The sequence below is a fragment of the Boleophthalmus pectinirostris genome, unplaced genomic scaffold (assembly GCF_026225935.1).
Source record: "Boleophthalmus pectinirostris isolate CB_2022bp ecotype Guang Dong unplaced genomic scaffold, ASM2622593v1 HiC_scaffold_14, whole genome shotgun sequence".
Taxonomy (NCBI): Eukaryota; Metazoa; Chordata; class Actinopteri; order Gobiiformes; family Gobiidae; genus Boleophthalmus; species Boleophthalmus pectinirostris.
This window is the reverse complement of record NW_026571047.1, coordinates 18,927,122-18,948,031: the sequence shown is the minus strand read 5'-3', so window position 1 is coordinate 18,948,031 and position 20,910 is coordinate 18,927,122. Positions and strand designations below refer to the sequence as shown.

The following is a 20,910-nucleotide window of genomic DNA, read 5'->3' as shown; positions in this document are numbered from 1 at the left end:
ACTTTGAATTACTTTGCGCTATACAAATAAACTTGCTTCAACTTTAATTTAGTTTAATATGAGCTGACTATTGCTTACCCACTCATTATTTCTAATGCTAAACAAAGTACTACTGACGGGGGCCATTAATTCTTTAACAAAATAAGAAAGTTGACCAGTAAGCTCTGATATAGCAACTGTTTCACTGTGAGCAAGACACACATTGTAGGAGCAGTGAAGGTGTATGAAGTTTAAAAACACAGTGGAGCACTTCCTGTATTACCACATGACATCACAAGGTGGAGAGTTTTCAGTTTGAGAGAAGAACGCAGCCTAAATATGCAGGGTCTGTGTTTAACATGTGTGAATGAAACAAAAAAACACATTTAATTTGATGATACACTATTGATATCATGGGTTGCTCTATCGATAAATCGTCAAGAGTAACTTTTGGTATATTTTACTAAATAATTTTGTGTAAGAGCAACAGTTGTGTTGACATTTTCACTGTTTTGAGTAAAATGGGTGTTTTTCGTCTTTACTTTGCACAGACTTAATGGACTTACTATCACAGTCATGATTTAGCCTTTGTTTTTCACTGAACTATATCAAATCGATTTGAAATATCATAATAATATATCATATCGAATTGTATTGAATCAAAAGTGCACTGTATTGAAAAGCATATCATATCATGGCCTATGTATCGAGGTATGTATCGTATCAGCAACTTCTTAATGATACCCAGTCCTAGTCTGTAATGACGAAACATTATAACATAGATCAGAAAATAGTGTAATATTGTGTAAAAAGTGTGAAAAAAAAAAAAATATATATATATATATATATATACATTTTGGAGGACATAATTCCATAATGCCTTGATGGAGGTCTTCACTTTCAAAATCTACAAGTTGAATATGAAAACAGCACAAAGTGACGATTTCAGTGGACAAAATTACAATATTGTTGGCACGCTTCAAAAGGGATTTCTGTGACAGCCCAAGGCCTCTCCATCTCTAGCAACACACATATTATATTCCTGGCAATCACATGTGGCATAATGGATTTTGGAGTGGTGCTGGGTGAGTGGCATATATCTTGTTAAAATTGATCTGATTCAATCAAATTGTATTTCAAGTTATTGTATTGTGACACATAATTAAATAACACTTTCAATGTGAAAGTCTTCTGAAACACACAAATACAATTAAGTCAAATTAAACATGCAAATCTGTGCACACTTGTAGGCAGATGTCTCTAGATCAGGGCTTTCCACACAAACGATATTTATTTTAATATAATTGTGTTGCTGGACCCTGTTCCAATGAAAGCGCACATATTATGAGATTTTCTGATCTATGTTATAATGTTGTTTCCTTTTCAAAAAAACATACCTGAAATTTTTATATGTTTAGTTTCATTCAGGAGTACTTCTCTCTACTTAAACTTATGTGAATGAAACAAAACACAACTCCGGGTGAACAATTAAGAAGGTAACAACATTATAACATGACTTTGTGTAATAATGGACCTTTAAAAATGAAAATAAATACACTGTGAGTAGGGCTGGGCATCATTAAGAAGTTGTTGATACAATACATACCTCAATACATAGGCCACAATATGATTCGATACGATTCAATACAGTTCAGTGAAAAACAAAGGTTAAATCATGGCTGTGATACTAAGTCCACTAAGTCTGTGTAAAGTTAAGATGAAAAACACCCATTTTACGCAAAACTGTGAAAATGTCAACACAATTGTAGCTCTTACACAAAATAATTTTGTGAAATATACCAAAAATTACTCTTGACAAAATATAATTACAGCAGCCCATGATATCGATACTGTATCATCAAATTAAACGATACAATATATTGATATTTCAATATTTTTGCACTAATTGTCAGCATTTTTTTATGTCTTGAAAACACCTCAAAACTCTCACTTTTGGAAACCATTGCTCTGTACGTTAGTAACACCAACATCTTATGAATACAATACTTATACAATGACAGAACGCAGCTTTCACTCAAAACTATACATTTTAAAACAATTCAATACTAGGCCCTGAAGAAATAATCAATAAAGCAACAACAACAGCAGGATGCGACAGATTATTATCTGGCCAGAGATAGTGAAGGCCCATTTTGTGACCGTAAGGCAGAGCGCTTTTAAAAAAAAAAACCCACCAAAATCGCAGAACCAACCACTACTTTCAGTCCAATTCATCCCTTTAGAGATCATAATCGTCAGTGTAATCATTCAATCCTCACAGCACTTCTTCTTCATATTCCCGTAATGTAGTGCAACCTTAGCCCACCCATTCGAACTCGCGTTGTGTTGTAACATTGTGCACAACAGTGGTAATTCGAGATTGCTGATGTCCCTTTTGACTTTGCCGGAGCAGCTGCTATTAATATTAGTGGTCCTCTCCAATATATATAAACCTGCACAGGCTCTCTACTGCACGCTGGTGGAAAAATCAAAGTGCTTTGGTTCACAACACAGCCGTTACAGTAATATATATTGTCTCTCGCTGTGTCTTCTTTTGCAGTTTCAGCATTTATCAAAACAAATAGCTGTTGTATTGTTTTGAGATAACATTTCTCTCTTTCTTTCCAACTTCTGCTATATGCCACAGACCATCACAAAGCGTACTTCAGTTAAATGAGCACTATGTAACTTTTATGCTCTCCCACCTGCTCCTTTCCGTGGAGATGTCGTTGTTTTTGCCTGGAATTGAGACTTTGCGGCGGATGGTATCAATGTTCCCTGGGGTTGTGATGTTAACTGTAAGCACTGCTCTGTCTGAGGCTTGTTAAGACTTTAATCAGATTTTGATTTATTTAAACACGATCTGACCAGAAAGAAGTGACTTTGCTGGAGCTACAACAGGTGATCTGATTTGTGATGTTAAACAAATAACTTTTCAAATAACAGGTTTTAAATTTATTATCTTAAATCTTTTTTGTCTGTTTGCGAATGCATTGCATCACCGTGGCAACTGATGAACATTCCTCCAATACAGACACATGTAAAACACCCCCAGCGTGTTGTGAAGCATATTTTGGTCAATATTGAAATCACGATGATTCAAATGATTATTTTTTAGTTACATGATACATTTATTCTGCATTTCTCTCTTTCTCAAAAACTGATAACTTAACTTTCAAAATGAAAATAAATATAGGTTACGAATCTGTACCTTAGAGCAGTTTTGCGATGTATAAAACATAAAATGAATAAAATATACTTTATTTACATGTAATAAGGGATAGAAAAACATAAATGTATCCAAAATAAAATATAAATCCAGCTGTTCTACAATCTCAATATTTAAAAATAAAATAAACATACTTATTTATATTAAAAAAATATCCCAAAATAAACTTTGTTAAGCTTTTGTTTCAACTTGATTATATGAGTTTGGAGATCATTTGATACACAATCCCGATCTAAATTCAATTAATTGCACAGCCTTACAATCAGTATCAGTAACAGTGAGTCGCCTCTCCACAGATCTGCCTTGTAACTTGATCTAGTACCATCAACTGCTCGTCTCCATTGACATCAACAAGATTGCTATACTACAAAACTATAACATCTCCACAGAGACAAACAGGTGGCAGGCTCTCCTTTACAAAAGTTACACAGCGCAGCTTTAAATGGTCTTGAATGAGTGAGTCAAAAACAATTATAGCACATACAGCACAACCAGCTGAGAAAAGACTGAAAATAAACCCTCACAGGTAAAAAACGCAATGAAGACAATGAAAAGCGTGAATGCTCGGTGATTATAATTATCACCTTAGCACGTACCTGTCATATTGTGTGTGCTTGTTGTTGGGTTAATGATTTCCACAGCCCCCACTGCATGCGGCGCGTTGCGGTGCCAGCCTGCTTCGTCTCCGCCCTGAAATCAGAAGAGGATATCATAAGGGACTGTTGGGAATAAGGGAAGCATATGGAAAATAAATACAAATGTAGTGTAAAGAGCGAGCGGCGATGATAACAGGGGGCGGAGTTAGTAATTGCAGAGAATACTGGGTAAATAACAAGTGTCTAAGTGGAAAGGTGTGGATGATAAGAAGTTAAAGTGTATGAGAAAGCAACAGGAGAGGGTGGATCACAGCCAAGCCACTGCTCCTATATATATCCTGTTCAGAGCCGAGATTAAATTCAGTTTTTAATCTAGTTCACTTGTAAATATAGTTTTATTACTTGATATATTATATTTTATTGAATAATGATGATTGAGCAGTTTATTTATCTCAACATGACACAAAGTCAATACTGAAGTTAACAGAATAGTTGTCAACTGATATTACAAACCTAAAAAAAAACATGCATCAGGGACTACAGGTGGAAAAATAAATAAATAAATAAATAAATAAAAACTTTTGTCCAGTTGACAAATTGAATTTTCCTTTCCTCTAGTGCTACAACCAGGCACAAAGCATCTCTGGAGCAAAGTGGGTAAAGAGTAAATATTAGGGGTGTGCAAAATATCAGAATATCAATATATCGTATTGTTTAATGTGATGGTACTGTATCGATATCATGGACTGCTGTATCGATATATCGCTAAGAGAATTTTTTGATATATTTTGCTCAATTATTTTGTTGCAGTGCTGCAGTTTTGTTGTTTGTTTAGAGAAGGGGGTCAAACTCAAATTCACAGAGGCCAAAATTAAAAACTGGGACTAAGTCATGGGCCAAACTTAATATTTATTGAACATTTTCAACAATATCTGCATGTTTTCTAAAGATATGGAATGTTAAATCTTTTCTTATTAAAATAAATGTTTAAAAGTGTTTTGCTTAAACAGTGAATTGAGAACAAGCATAATATAAAATAATAACACAATTTTTAATAAATAATGTCTCTATAGCCTTTCTGAAGCAAGCAGACCAGCTCTAATGCATATTTGATTTGATCTCAGGCCAAATATGATTATATTGCAGGCCGAATTTGGCCCCCGGGCCTGAGTTTGACATGTCTGGTTCAGATGAATTTATGCAACACATTTGACATTTTCAGTTTTGATGATTAAAATGTTTGTGTTTCATCTGAACTTTGCACAAGAAGTGGTTTAATCACAGTCATGACTTAGCCTTTATCTTTTTAATGAACCATATCGAATGGATTTGAAATATATCGTATCAAATCGAAAGTGCAGTGTATCGAGATATGTATCGTATCTGCAACTTGTTATGATACCCAGCCCTAAAATATACAGTTGCTTTGAAGATCCAAAATTGGCGGTATTGAAGCACACACACAAAAGAAGTTCTAAAATACAATAACATTAAAAACAAATAAAAATAAAAAATATAAAACCTGCAGCATAATCTTTCAAACAAACATTTTCAGCAATTTTTTGGATCATTTTACAGTCCTTGACCCTCTGCCAAAACACAGCCACAATCAAGCACTTTTTCTACGGACAGCAAAATGTCATCCGATTTACAATTATTGGAATAATCTAAAAATATATGCACTATCAATATCTCCCACCCCTGTGAACCCGTAACCCCACAGCACCCAGCGTACGTCTCCTCTGTCACTAAACCCACTGCTCTTTATGCGTAGCTGGCATTTGTGTACTGCAAAGGCTAACGCGGACAGTGGATACTCCTCCTCTGCAGCCAGCTCCCCTTTGTCCTACTTCTCATGTGCACTGTGCCAATCGTTTCTATTACGGCCATCTTTTCCCCTTCTTTGGGCTTGTATTGCTGACTGGGCCCTTTATAGTTTGTAAACTGCTTCCTCATTTTCTCGACTCGTGTCTTTGTTCCCTTTATAGTGTTTTATGACTTTCTAGTTTCCCTGCGTTGTGTATGACGCCACACACACCCCCAGGAACCTCCGCCGGTTTATCTACTGCAGGCAAACATAAAGGGAAACATGTATCTATGAGCCCATGTCACGTTCAGGCTATAATGTACTGTAATGTAAAGTGTCACGGCTGTAGATACAAGAGGGGTACTGCTATTGATATATGCTATTGATACATGATAAAACACAATGTACTACACTTTTATTTTAGGCGACAACATTCAAAAACAGAATTACTTGTCATGTTTACGCAGCTTTTTCTAGTAAAAGAGTAGCTTTTGGTTTGAGTTTCCTAAGATTAAAAAAATATGTAAAATCAAAAAATACCATAAAAAAATAAAAATAAATAAATAATAAAACAAAACAAAAAATAAACTTAAAAAATTTTTAATATATAATATATATATATATATATATATATATATATATATATATATATATATATATATATATATATATATATAATAAAAAAAACATGTAACAAGTTTTTTTGTACTTAAAAACTTACTTAAAAAAATAAACTTTAAAAAAAAACACTAACCTAAATATATAAAATAAAAATAAATAAAAAATAATAAATAAATAAAAACATTAAAAAATTACTTTAGTAAAAAAAATTATAAACTTAAAAAATATATATAAGAAAGAAATTTTACTTTAAAAAATTACTTTAAAAAAAATAAACTTAAAAAAACACTAACCTAATTATATAAAATAAAAAATACAGTAAAAAAAAACAAGAAATAAATAATAAACTTTTAAAAATTACTTACTTACTTAAAATGAATAAATAATAAACTTAAATATACATATATAACAAAAAAAATTGTACTTAAAAAAATTACTTAAATAAAAATAAACTTACCTATTTAAAAAAAATAAAAATAAAATAAAATAAATACAATACAAATATAAATAAATGAATAAATAAATCACTTAAAAATCTCTCTCTATATATATATATATATATAAAACAAAAAAAAATTTACTAAAAAAAAAAAAAAACACTAAACATTACTGTGGACTAGTGGCTCTGTAGTTAGCATTTTTGCCTCAGAACAAGAAGATCCTGGGTTTGATTCCTGCTCACTGGTCACGGTCACCCCTTTTGTGAGCTTAAAACAAATGATACAATACAGTGCAAATGGTAAGACTGTACAATATATCACAATCAAATAGAAATCACAATTTAAAGAGTTGCAATTATCAAATCATAGAAGAATTATAGAGCAATTATTTAGGCAGTGGAATGTTCTCTGTTCTCTGTTTAGGAAAGGCATGCTAATCCATTATAGTTTAGATCTCTGCAAACATGCTGTGAAAAGTATGGCATTCTTGGGATACTTCAGCAGTCCATATTTCAGTGTTCTTCTCTGAGTTTAAAATGTGAACTGTGAACTGAACCCTGACGTGAAAATATAAATCACAAATTTAATCGCTATCACAACACAAAAAAATGCAGTTTGATTTTTTTTTTTTTTTTTCAAAATCCTACAACCCTATACAAGATCATATATTACTCTTTTCAATGTAATAACTAGGCCTGTCACAATAATATATTTTGAAACACAATATATCGCAACAGAGAAATATCACGATAAAGGATAACATTGAAACTACTTTGTACTACTAACTAGGGGTGTAACGATATCCAAGTCTCACGATACGATATTGTCACGGTATGAACCTCACTGTACAATATTTATTGCGATATCGTGGGAAAGTTCATGATATGGTGGGGAGTCTCACGATTAGGAATGTAACAATATCCAAATCTGTCTGTACAATATTTTCACAATATACATCTCATGGTACGATATTTATTGAGATATTTTGTGGAGGCTAAACAGTTAAAACTGCCTTGACAAAACTTAATCCAAAGAACTAAAACTTAAAAGTGCTTAGAACTGTTATTTCTTCATGTAGTCTACACTGAAATGGAGCAAAGGATCATGGTCTCTGTAGTTCCCTCTGTCTTTTTTTTTAGCTATTGCTGCACCATAACTCTTAATTTAAGCAAAGAGACTTGTAATTCGATATATTGTGATGGTTCACGATATTATTGTGAGAACTTTGACGAAACAATATGACTATATTTCGGTTATTGTTACATCCCTTCCACAACACAAAACAGGATAATTCCAGTAAAAACATTACATTACAAGGCATATGCTGCAACAAAAATGGCAGAATGAACATACAATTAGCCACAGAAGTATTTTATTTATTCAACGCTCTACAGCTCAAATCTTATACAGTACAGAAAAATTGCAAAGATCTCCAAATTATCGCAAAAAAATTGTGCACATGATAACAGGGATGAAACAATAACGGAAATATCGTGATATCGTGTCTTCAAAAGTCTCACAATAATATCGTGGGCTGTCACAATATATTGAATCACAAGTTTCTTTGCTTAAATGCATGGTTTTACAGCTTGTAAACATCGGGAACTACATATCCCATGATTCATTTCAGTGCAGACAACACGAAAAAATTAGTTTTTACTTGATTTTTTGGGGATTATGACGGAAATAATTCACACCAAAATCTAGTCAGGGTATTCAAAAGCAAAAAAGTGTCCTGTCAACAATTATATTAACCTCTCCGAAATATCACAATAAATATCGTACCGTTAGATGCATATTGTGGCAACATTTTTAAGTCATAAGTCGATATAGTAATTATTATAACAAGCCTACTTTTCCTACCCTATAATGTACAATGTAATATTACGTAACAGGCCAGAAAAACTGAGGTAGAAATATGCCCAAAAGCACGTACTACAATATTATTTAATGACAAAAATTGATGAGACAATGAAAAATGTAAGCGGAAGGAAACTCACACCTAAATAGAGGAGTAATCTGAGGAATAGGAGGATGCAGTTAATGTCTTTCTCAAACAGGAAGTCCAGGAAGGATGTGCACCGTATGGGAACGCATGGTGGAAATTTGGGAATGTTTGATGTGATTGTCGACATTAAAAAATCCACGTAGGCTCCTGACTTGAGTGGGCTGCTCACATACAGGAATGTGAGACAAATGACCGCTATGTCAAGCACAGGAGAAATGGCCGTCTCAGGCAGGACTCAGGAGCAGGACCCATAGAGGAGACGGATAGAGGGTAATTATGTTGATAAATGTAAGAACTGAAATGTACCTTGAATGTGGAGAAAGTTCAGAGGTCGTTTGTGTGTTTGGGCAGAGAATGTAATGCCTGATGTGAAATGGTTCATCTCAGGACTGAGCGATACGGGCAAAAGTTACAAAAAGTTAAGATAAGTTTTCCTAATATTGATTAATCTCTAAGGAAAATTAAATCCTGCCGCTATGGATCTACCTGGAAGGACTCAGGGATTAAAGATATCTTTAAAAAAAATTATAATAATAATAAAAATGGCTGTCAGAATTCAAGGCGCTGTGTTTTCTTATCCTAAAAAGTAGAAAAACAGAACTACTTCATTTTGAATGGTTTGCAGCAAGTCGTTGTTTTGCAAGTCTCAAGTAAGTCTCAAGTCTTTGACCTCAAGTCCAAGTCAAGTCCCAATTCAAACACAGGCAAGTCCAAGTCGAGTCTCAAGTCACTGGCCCATAAGTCCAAGTCAAGTCCAAGTGGTCTGCTTTGAGCTTCAAGTCATTTCAAGTCTTTAAACCAAAGTACCAAATATAGCTTAGATTTTTGGAATTTATATGACTTAAGATAAATTGTACTTCATAGTCAATCATAGTATATTTGTATATGAGTATTTATAGAGAGAGAGTACATAAGAGTTGTAGAATTTAATTTAGTTAATTTTTCCTTTTTAAATGTCTTGACAAGATCTTAGTGTGAATGATTATTCAGATTTAAAAGTGCTTCTCAAGTCTTCTCAAGTCACAGGCCTCAAGTCAAAGTAAAGTTCAAGTTGAGTCCCAAGTCTTAGTCCATTTTATCAAGTCAAGTCTCAAGTCCTAAAAACAGTGACTCAAGTCTGACTCGAGTCAACCCTTTAGTTTGAAGTGGTCCAAAGTTTTTCCTCACTTTTCTAATGCATGCTGTGCAAACTAATGAGTTTATCAGCAGTTTTCACGATTTTCAGATGCCATAGTGGAGTTTTGCCATCACGGTAACAACAACTAGCATGCTAACCACATACTTTTTGATTCTCCAGATAAGAAAACGCTTTCTAATTAGATGCTGAAATTACACAGCAAACACAGAGCTGCTGCTGATACTCTTTCTTTGTCTTTATTATTCTCTTTCTTTAATTTAATGAATGTAAACATGAAACGTTGCCATTTAACCACAAAAAGACAATGTTCTAATAATTCTCCAAACTCCATATCACATGCTTTTACCAGTAAAACAAGTTTAACTGAACACATCTCCAGTACAAAGATCCAAGCTGATCAATGACGATTAGACAAGACTGAATCTGGATTAAAATCAATTTAATTACCCAGTCTTCTTCTAGTTTTGTCTGAAATGAGTACATTAAATCTTCCAGTGTCATATGAAAGCACAGGTCAGCTGCTTAGCCCCTGCGTCTAGAGCCAGGGACAGAGGCCAGCTCAGATCTCCCTCCCACTGAGCAGCGTTGGATGAAATATGGCCAAACACAAGCTAAGGCGTTGGCAGCGTGGAATTATATTGTGTCTTGTGTGAGGAAGACGCTCTTCAAAGATGGTTTTTTGCTAACTCTTTAGAAAAATGCCTTCACCACATGCCAACCAGGCCCATTCACCGACCCACCGAAATGAATACCCCTCTTTGTCGTGGTGAAATTCCACTGGCAAGCCTCTAATTAGCTGGAGGGCTCTTCCCCGACTGCCTGGTGTGGGCACAGACACAGACGAAGGCACAGCGAGGAGAGTGTGAACAAAACTACACACGTTTCAATAGGCTGTGTTCAGAATATGATGATACATTTGCAGATGGAGTCCTGGGGCTTATGTAACTCTATAGACGATTTATTGTTTTTGAAAGAAATCTCCAAACATATGATCTACAAATGTTGGACCTTATCACCGACCTCCACAAACTTGGGATATAAATTGCATGGCTTAAAGGCACCTGTACCGATTTTTTGCTGTCCGAAAAATTTAATAATCATTTGCAGTCGTCCAAAAATATGAATTACTTTTCTAACGCGTCATAATTATTCGCTGGCTTTACACCGTATTTTTCAGACTATGAGGCGCACCGGATTATAAAGAGCAATATCAGTAATGATGAATTCACTCGTCTATTTTCATACATAAGGTGCACCGGATTATAAGGCGCATTAAGCGAAACAAACGGACAACACTTGAGACGGTAGCCATAATGCTCCGACAATCCATCAAGCGGTGCGGCTTTGTAGTTTACCAAAGTCGTACTAAAACATTTTGACAGATTTTAGAGCATCATGTACCAGATAAAATCAGTTCGAGGTCAGTAAGCACAACCAGAATTAATACATAAGGTGCACCGGATTATAAAGCACACTGTCGATTTTTGGGGAAATGAAAGGATTTAAAGTGCGCCTTATAGTCCGAAAAAATATGGTATTTAAGATGCAGACAGTACACAGCTGACTTATTTCTACAGTAAGAGCTGCTTATCAAATAAATCTGTTGTGGGGCAAAACTGATTTTGCTCAACCACGTGGAAAAAATTGTGTACAGACAACAACGCTCACATGTTTAGGGTTGAATAACAGTACTTTTTTAAGATATAATGGAAGTGTAATTTCACTATTCATGCTGACAGAGAAAACATTGAACTTGATAACAGTTTTTATGTAGTGTGGAATTACAAATATAATAAAGGTGCACTATGTAACTTTTAGGTAGAGGGCCTGCCACTTATTTGTCTCCATCAAGATGTTACAGCTTTGCCTGGAATGTTCCACGTATCTACCATACGTTAAGAAAGACATTATTGTCTGGGTTGTTGCCCTGGCCTATAAATTGGCCTTGTAGTGTCACTTGTTTGTTTCTCGGGAAATGGATCCGTTTAACGCTGTGCAGTAGAGAACAAGCAGTTGGCAGACCCTCCACCAGAAAGATTACATACTACACCTTTAACCATACTAGGGCTATGTTTATATGATGATGGTCTGAACAGAAGATGCAAAAGTGGCGTCGCGTCTTCCCTTTTTTATTCTATGTTTAGACAAGTGTTTTCGGGAGGAAATCTGTGTGCATATGATGCCGCAAAAGTGTGTGGAATTCAGTTGTGTATGTTTGTACTTAAAGCAACAAGGGCATCTTTGGACATATGGAAGCTTTCATGCCATGCACTTTCACCAGCTACTCCTTCCACAAAGTTGTCCCACCATCGACTGGTTCTCCAGGTCTCGTTCATAACCATCTGGCTCACTTGCGACCAACTGGTGCATGCAGAATTTGACAGAGGTGATTACAGATCCTTCTCTGTTCACTAAAAGTATCTCTGCATATTCTAAACGCGTACACGACGTGAGCAGATCTGACCAGAGTTTTGCGTCTTGGGCAGTGTAGACGGAAACACTACGGTGGAGTGTATTCAACTTTTCCACTCTGGAGGATGGTTTTACATTTTTGTGTTTTTAAGCCCCAAAAACGGCTTCAACCATCTAAACAAAAGACACTTCTGGTAAAATATTTTGACGTTTTTACCCACAAGCGTTCTCGTGTACACAGGCCCTAAGACAAAAAACTTCCTATCCTATCTGATTTAAATTCTATCACACCATTCTGTCCCGTTCTTAATATGAATTAAACTATCAGGATTTTTCATTGTTGTAATATCAGATGCACAGAGCCAACAGAGACAGTCACATGGCAGACTCCTGTTGAAGCTCAAACCCACTCATAGTATCATGTAAGCTTGAGCAGACCAGAGAGAAGAGGCTTTGGGCGTCTCTGGTTTCTCAGCGCCGGGGCCTGTCATGGTTGTTAAGGCTGGAATCTGACAGGTGGTTAACCATCACTGGGTTGTCAAAAAACCAAAATGAACACCCCACTCGCTGCTTCGAGGGGAGTTTTGGGGTGTGACTGAAAATGTCAATTTTTTCCAGACATGTCAACACTTGTACACTGGATAAATGCGTACACCTCTGCAGTGACACAGCAGTTCAGGTGTGCTTTTTTCAACTATTCTAGTAGGAGTATGAGATATTGACAAAGAAATGTAACTCTATATTTTAGCAATGCAAAAATAAAGTGCTCAAAAGTGTGACTGTAAATGTCTTGGTTGAGGTTCAAGTATAGCACAAAACATGAATAAAACATAAAATCAGCAACAGAAATGTAGAAAAATAACTTTACACTCTTCTGTTCATTTTTATTTATCTCTTTTTTCTGTCATTTTTAGTAGTTTTAAATAGGGTTGTACAATTTTTACTGCAATTGCGCTGAGATTTTGTTTTAAAAAGTCTGTTCAGAGTGCACATGGTTGACTAGAAGTGCATTAATATTTGAGAGACTGAAATATGAACTGATACACAAATACAGTCTCTACAGCCATGGATTTGAGAACATGTTTGTAGAGATCTAAAGTACAGGTAACACGATTCTTCTGTATGCAGACGGGATCTTTAGTTCTTTACAGTGATTTTAAGCGCGCACGATCAAACTTGGTATATCTCCAGAACAACAATTGCGATGTTTTCCATTTTTCCATATATCTCCCTCCTCTGCATTCCAGTGTGTCTGAAAAACACTGAGTGCTCTGAATATTGGTGCAAGAGGATACGACGTTCAGAACAGTTCATGTGAAACTGCGTCAACCGAGTCAAGTCAAATTTCAGTAGCGTGAGGGAGGCATGTGATCGCGTTCTCGTGCTATATTTGCTCTAAGTGGATAGCGAGCTTATATAGTGTATCTAAACTGACAGCCTTGGTGTTACACAAAACAACAAAAACAAGTATTTCTCACGGCACTAATTTGTCTAAACCAAATCATGGTCAACAATGGTTAACTACAACTGAGTTTCACCCACAGACTGTATATATAAATGGACATAGCTAACCTGCTAGTGGTCACGTACCAAATAGGAAGTGAGCATGGGCGCTTTCGGCTTCATCGACCGTCCAATTGACTTTACATTGAAAAACTGTCACTCCTCTTTCTGTAACTGCTGCTGTGCGAGTCATCATTTAGGTCTTAAAATGTTCGTAATAACCCACTCTACATGATCCTGGTGTTTTTATTTCGCTATTTTCAGGGTATCCACAGGTTTGACCAAATGTAAAACTTTTTTAAGACCTTTTTAAGACCACTTACATGAAAATTAAGACCAACATCGCAGCCATTATTAGGCAAAAAACACCAGATCCAATTCTAATAATGACCAACCAACTATATCTAGAATCTAAAAGCCACTGTGGATTAAACCTACACTTCCCCATGATCCATCAAATGTCTTCTACAACTATACAGATTGTTTATTTATTGCCGCCAGTGCCAATAACCAAAGTATTCATTGCGCATACTCCAAATTAGACGTTCATTCACATTACCGTATTTTCCGCACTATTAGGCGCCCTGGATTATGAGGCGCACTGTCATGGAATGGACTATTTTCAAACTTTTTTCACAAATAAACCTCACCGGACTTTAAACAAAATACAACAGTTAGATGGGTCAGTGGGACTTTGTTTGTCACATTCACGGTGCTGTCTGGGACCGCTGGATTGTTGGCGTGTTCGCAGTGACCCAGTTGTTCAGTTGTGTCTAGAAGTGACACATTGAACTCTCTTCGTTCCGTTCCTCGTTGGTGTGGAGTGATGAGTGTGGCTGCGGGTGTGTTTCGCTGTGCGGTCGCTGTCTGCTCTGTGTGTTTGCATGCGCTGCGGGTGGTGCGGCTTTGTAGTTTACTGACGTCATGCCGAGTGGATTCCTGTATGGGGCGCTCTGGATTGCGGGGTGTGCGGTCATTTTTTGATGGGGTTGGAGGCTTAAGAGCGCGCCCCATAACCCAGAAAATACGGTACATGATTTCACGTTGTTGTTGTTTTTTTCCTCCCTCCATTTAACATTGCACTGCAGCTCGGTTAAGTATACAAAACAATAGGCTAATGAAATTTAAGACTTTTATGACAAAATAAGACTCGAGCAACATAATTTAAGAATTTTTAAGGCCTTAATTTAGGAACATGACATTTAAGACCTTTTTAAAACTTTTTAAAGACTATTAAGATGCGCAGCTACCCTGATTTTGTCCCTAAATAAATTCTATTCCACTCAATTTCTAATATGCTCTGCTACAGATTCTCTCCAATAACTGCAAGCCTCGGTGAGCTTCGTTTGACTGGAGCAGAACACTACTGCTGACAGCACACTCCCTTAGTCCATTTCGTTATACAGTCTATGGTTTCAACTAGCATACTGCACTGACCTCTGACTTTTTGGCTGTGACAACTGAAACAACATCAATCACAGATCTATCCAGGATACAGACATTAGGCATGCTGCAGTGAAACCCCAGAGGTCCCCGGTCTCCAGTACAACACCATATGCATCACTTAATATGGTAAGAATGGGGTCAATGTCAATACAGTCAAGTGCAAAAGACACAAGCTGACAACCCGCTCATGAATGAAGAGTTGACGACGGATTTTATTTGGAGCTGCAGGACCAGAGGCAGTTTCTCTTCTGCTCTAGTCATTGTGCTTATGACTAGAGGTCCCACATTACGTAAACTTGACTTTTGTGAGCTTTTATTCCTTTTAAAATGACGTTACCTCTTCAAAAACGTACCCAGGGTTGTGTTTTGTTTCATTCACACGTCTGAGACACCGTTTATTATTAATCTATCTGTCCCCGAAGCTCAAAGTGCTCTGTTCCACCTTGTGATGTCATGAAGAGGTAGTTTTCAAGTTAACCTTTTGTTCGGTAGAGAGTAGCAAATCATCTGGAGTTTAAAAACACTCTACTGCCACATGACATCACAAGGTTTTCCCCCATGTGTGAATGAAACAAAACACAACTCCAGTTATGTTTTTGATGAGGAAACATTACAACATAGATCAGAAAATAGTGTAATACGGCTCTTTAAAGTTGTTATGTCTGTGTGCGAGTGTGTTATTCTATGTGGTGCACAGAAGCCGGGGAGCGTTTCAGGAAAAGCTGTGGGCGAGGCCTTGATAAGCTTCATTAATGGTATTCACTAGAGTCTTGTGGTTGCCATGACGACCACTACTGCCAATCTGATCCAACTTCATAAATAAAAGACCACTCAAACATATTAACATTGATTTTGTATGAAGACTTCCGGGCCAGGCATTAGACAACATAATGTACACTATGAATTATCCATAAACCAAGATGCTCGAGATAAGTTGTGTTTATATATTTATATACATATCAAAAATCTGTTATTAATCGATACTAAAACTTGTATTGAAATTAGAATACTCATTTAAGCAGGTATCGATATAAAAAATCACATTCACAGGACAGAAATGAACCTTTCCTGAAGAGCTTTAGAATGATCTTGAGCTGTTTCAGAGCAAGTATAACAGCACATAAACTAGTTTCTTTGGTAACTGCTATGGCAACGATCACCATTTTTCATCACATTTTTACTATTCCCAATGAATTTCGATATTTTGGTAATAAAACCACCGTAATTGCTATGTTCCTGTATAGTTTTCCCAAAGTTAACTATAAAACCAGCTATAACACTGTCTACAATAGATCAACTGAATTATAACTCTTGTTTACTAAAAATTTTGGCAAAAAAGTATCGAATATTATAGGTTTTCTCCCTGTGGGGGGGCTGTTTTTTGTGGTTACAGTAATGTCATGTCTTTGAAGTGTGAGGGCGGGGTGAGGATATCCACTGTCCTGTCATTTGGCTGAATGATGGCGGATGGGAAAGATCCCATGGTGCCGAGCTCTTCTGCCTACAGGGCTCAGTCTCCTACAAAACAAGTGAGGCTCAAATCCACATGGTCGACCAAAAAGAACTGTGTCAAAACTGGTAACTTTTGTCACCTTTCAAAAAACTACAGGGAATGAAAAAAGAATTTGTAATGGATGAAGCAAATATTTTCACATTATCTAAGTCAAAATGGTTTGATATTAAAAGTTAAAGTCTAAAGTAAAAATGTTTTAGTTGCAGATTTGTCCTGGTTAAAATCTAGTTTTGTTCACTTTGTTCAAATCTACTTCTAGGTATTACTACAGTACTTTACAATGATCCAGCTGATGATTAAGCTGTATAGAGTTCAATACATTGCCCACCACAAGGTTTGGTAAGGGCTAATCAGCGATGTAGTAACTAACAATAATAAGAAGGAGAGTGCATTGCCATGAGTTTGACGATATGATACATATCATGATTCACAGGTTACGATTACATTTATCCCAGTATATCCCGATACTAAAACAATGGATGATATATTGTAATTTATCAATAATTACTTCTAATAATACAACTAAACCTTCAAGAGAACACATTTGTATGAAATATAATTTATTATGTTTTTTCAATCATGAGAACAATGAATGTAACTAATGATTTTTTGTGAAAAATCAATTCAGATCCATTTTGTATCGATTCGAGAACTGTGCAATGAAGTATCATGATGTATCACTGAATACATTTTTTTTTCTCACACCAATAATAACAAGACACATAATTTTATATATATTGCAATTCTAAAATTATATAAACTGCAAAGAAAGACATTTAGCCAAATTTTAGGTTTTAAAGGTCAAATCTGATGATATGGACAGTAAACCAGACCAAGTTACAGGTCAGATTTGTGGAGAGGCGACCCCGCTCACAGTTAGTTTCTACATATTTTTGAGCTATAAATTAATACATGTAAAGTGGAGCTGTTTCATGTTATACTGTGGAACATTCCAGGCAGAGCAATGGCACCCCAACCCAATAGTTACATAGTGCACCTTTAAATTAATTTTTTGGACAAAAAAAGTTGCATCATGGATCTTTGAAGTAGCACATAGCTGGTTAGCCTACACCAAGCTTTCAAACTCTCAATATCTGAGTTTGACAAAAAAGTTTATGGATAATTTCTGAACCTTGGCTGGCTTCAAAGTGGGCATCTTTCCATTTCCAAGTCTTAGGGTCTAGTGGCCATATTGTGTGTATAACGCAGGGGGAGCATTGCATCATGGTCATCCTGGATGCAGTTCTGTGGGAATGCACCCATAGACCAATGTGCAGGACTTGGCACGGAGCAGATCCCCCACTAACGCCTTTGTGGAGTCCACGCACAAACAGGCCTCCTCAGGGCAGGACTTTGGACATAATTACCCACAATCTGGCACTTCCCTCTGCTCTGATCGGCCTGTGTCAGTCTTCCGAAGCCACGCTGCAGGTTCAGACATCACAAAGGTGGCGAAATTGAGCACACAAAAGAAAAGCACTTGAGGAGGATTGGAGCTTGTGGTTTGAGTGTTCTTGAGCCTTGTGTTGACTACAAATGAGATCAAACATGGATTTAAATGCGACTAGTCATTACCCATTCACGTGACGGCAATAGAAGATAATACATGTTCACAGCGAGACTCCCATAGGATAGAGCTGTATATACATTCAGTCTGGAAAGAGGAACGGGAATTCCCCTTATATGAGACACGCAAATACATGTTTAATATTTTGGGTTAGGAATAATTATACATACATCCAGAGTAGGGTTGGGTATCATTAAGAAGTTGCCGATACGATACATATCTCAGTAGAGTGCAATAAGATATATTTAAGTCTTTGTTAAACCACTTCTTGTGCAAAGTTCATATGAAAGACAAACATTTTGATCATCAAAACACTGAATATGTCAAATGTGTCGCGTACACGAGTTTCTTCTGCTATACAAGCAAAAAAACTGTAGCTCTGTAACAAAATAATTGAGTAAAATATACCAAAAATTACTCTTGTCGATATATCGATACAGCAGCCCACGATATCGATACTGTATCATCACATTATCTGATACAAAATATTGATATTTCAATATTTTTGCACACCCCTCAGGTGGCATGATGAAGCAAGTTACAGGCCAGATCTGGGATGTAACAATAAATAAAATATCATGATATTGTATCGTCAGAAGTCTCACAATAATATCATGGGCCATCACAATATATCAAATCACAAGTTAATTTGCTTAAATTCATTGTTATGGTGCAGCAGTAGCTAAAAAGACAGAGGGAACTACATAAACCATGATCCTTTGCTCCGCTTCAGTGCAAACTACATGAAGAAATAACAGTTCTAATCACTTTTAAGTCTTAGTTCTTTGGATTAAGTCGTTAAGAAAAAAGTTGCATATTAGCCTCCACAAAATATTGCAATAAATATCGTACCGTGAGATTTGGATATTGTTACATCCCTACTGCAAATATAATACATGCTGAATAGATGTTTAATGTCATACTGTGGAACATCCAAAACAATTATTTCTAAGAAGGAAAGCAGGCAGCAGATCCTACATCAGAAAAGTTACACAGTGACACTTTAATCATTATTACAGATATTGTTTGACCTTTACGATAATGAATTTAAATCTATACAGCAAAGATGTATGTGTTTGTGCTTGTAAAGGTGCAGTGGAGGGACTGCCTCTGCTTGTCTTCATGGAAATGTTATTGTTCTGTTTCACAATAGGGCATTAATCTTGTTAATCTCCATGACGACTAGGAGCAGGTGATGCCACCAGGTGAGGGGCGATCCCATTGACAGCAGAATCCATGTTTTTCAAGGTATGGTTTTTAACAATAGAAAACGCTCAATACGAGATAAATTGGTTTAATGTCACACTGCATACTGCGTTCCAGGCACAACAATAACAACTCAGTGGAGACAGGTTGTGCTATGCTATGCTGATTCCTTCTATAGGACAAACTGACTACATATAACTTCATATATAGTCTCGCAAATACAGGGAAACACAGTTGAGCCAATTGCTTTAAGAATGAGTCACACATCATGATAGATTTGTTTGTTGGGTGAATAATCGTCCTTAAAACAACATGTGGTTGATGTGAGAGCTTTGGATTTGTCAGAGTTCCTCTATATTCTTACATGTCCCTCTTGGAGCCATAATTATTCCAGTGGTGTCTTTGATTGTATCTTGCCGTGGGACAAAGCTTTACTATTAACGCTCAACTCCAATTAAATGTAATTGTCTGAGGCTCACCTTCGCACACTGCTGACTTGAAATGAAATTATTCTCATGTAATAAAATCTGCCTCCAACACAGCGAGGACCTAAACCATGTCATATGCTACGGGCTGTTGGCTTTGTGCAACCACACCACAATATCTTAACATGGCAGCACGAAGTCTCTCTCCATTGGTGAATCGGCGCGGCACATCTGGCATTCATGTATGTTGGGGAAAAAAAACGGGAACTTTATGCCACTTGAGCTGTTTTATGTAGCTAAAAAACAAAACATGTTCTGGTTTGGGGTGCATTCTTTGCCCGAGATTAAAAGGAAGCGTAGCATGGCGAGGTCGGCATCAGGAATCAATTGAGAGGTCGTGTGCGCGGTGGGGAGCCCCGAAGAAAGACAATTACAAACAGTCTGACTAATGGTGGAGGTGACATATGTGCACAGAAGACACATGGCGGATATCTATAAGCAGCAGTGAGTCAGTGTATGTTTGGGTCAGTGTCAAAAGAAAAGAGGTGTGAATCATCTCAAAATAAGCTCTTACTATACACAGAGACAGAGCGCGGTCTTGAAATATAAAAATAACTCTGCTCTACATTTGGTTTGGTTGCGGCGTATCTTAGTGCTTTAAAAAATTCCCAGCCAGTACAAGTCGCTAAAAGTCTCACCCCCCTCTTCACACTGTTTACTGACTAATTAAGTGTACGACCAAAATATCACAATAAATCAAATCACTTAAAACCAACTGGTTCAGACAAAAAGTAGTTTTATCTTTTAACATTTTAACATCATGTATTTTACTATATTCCACTGTACATTTTATACCTGTACTTTTATATGTCTTAAGACTCACTTTTATTCTCTGGCTTTTACTTATTTTATTTATTTTTAATGTATTTTTACTGGTTTTATGTATTTATTCCTATTCTATGATTTTACTTATTTTACTTTACTCGTTTTATTATTTTAAGACTAGTATGATTATTTTAG

The 20,910-nt window shown here is 36.2% G+C and overlaps 1 protein-coding gene across 1 annotated transcript in view; it reads right to left on the bottom strand.

Annotated features, from left to right (window-relative positions):
- Positions 1-20,910, bottom strand: part of thrab (thyroid hormone receptor alpha b) — a 329,532-nt gene that overhangs the window by 170,898 nt on the left and 137,724 nt on the right. The window contains exon 3 of the mRNA XM_020918395.2: positions 3,805-3,898. The gene's annotated coding sequence lies outside the window, so the exon portion shown is untranslated. The remainder of the gene's footprint in view (positions 1-3,804; positions 3,899-20,910) is intronic.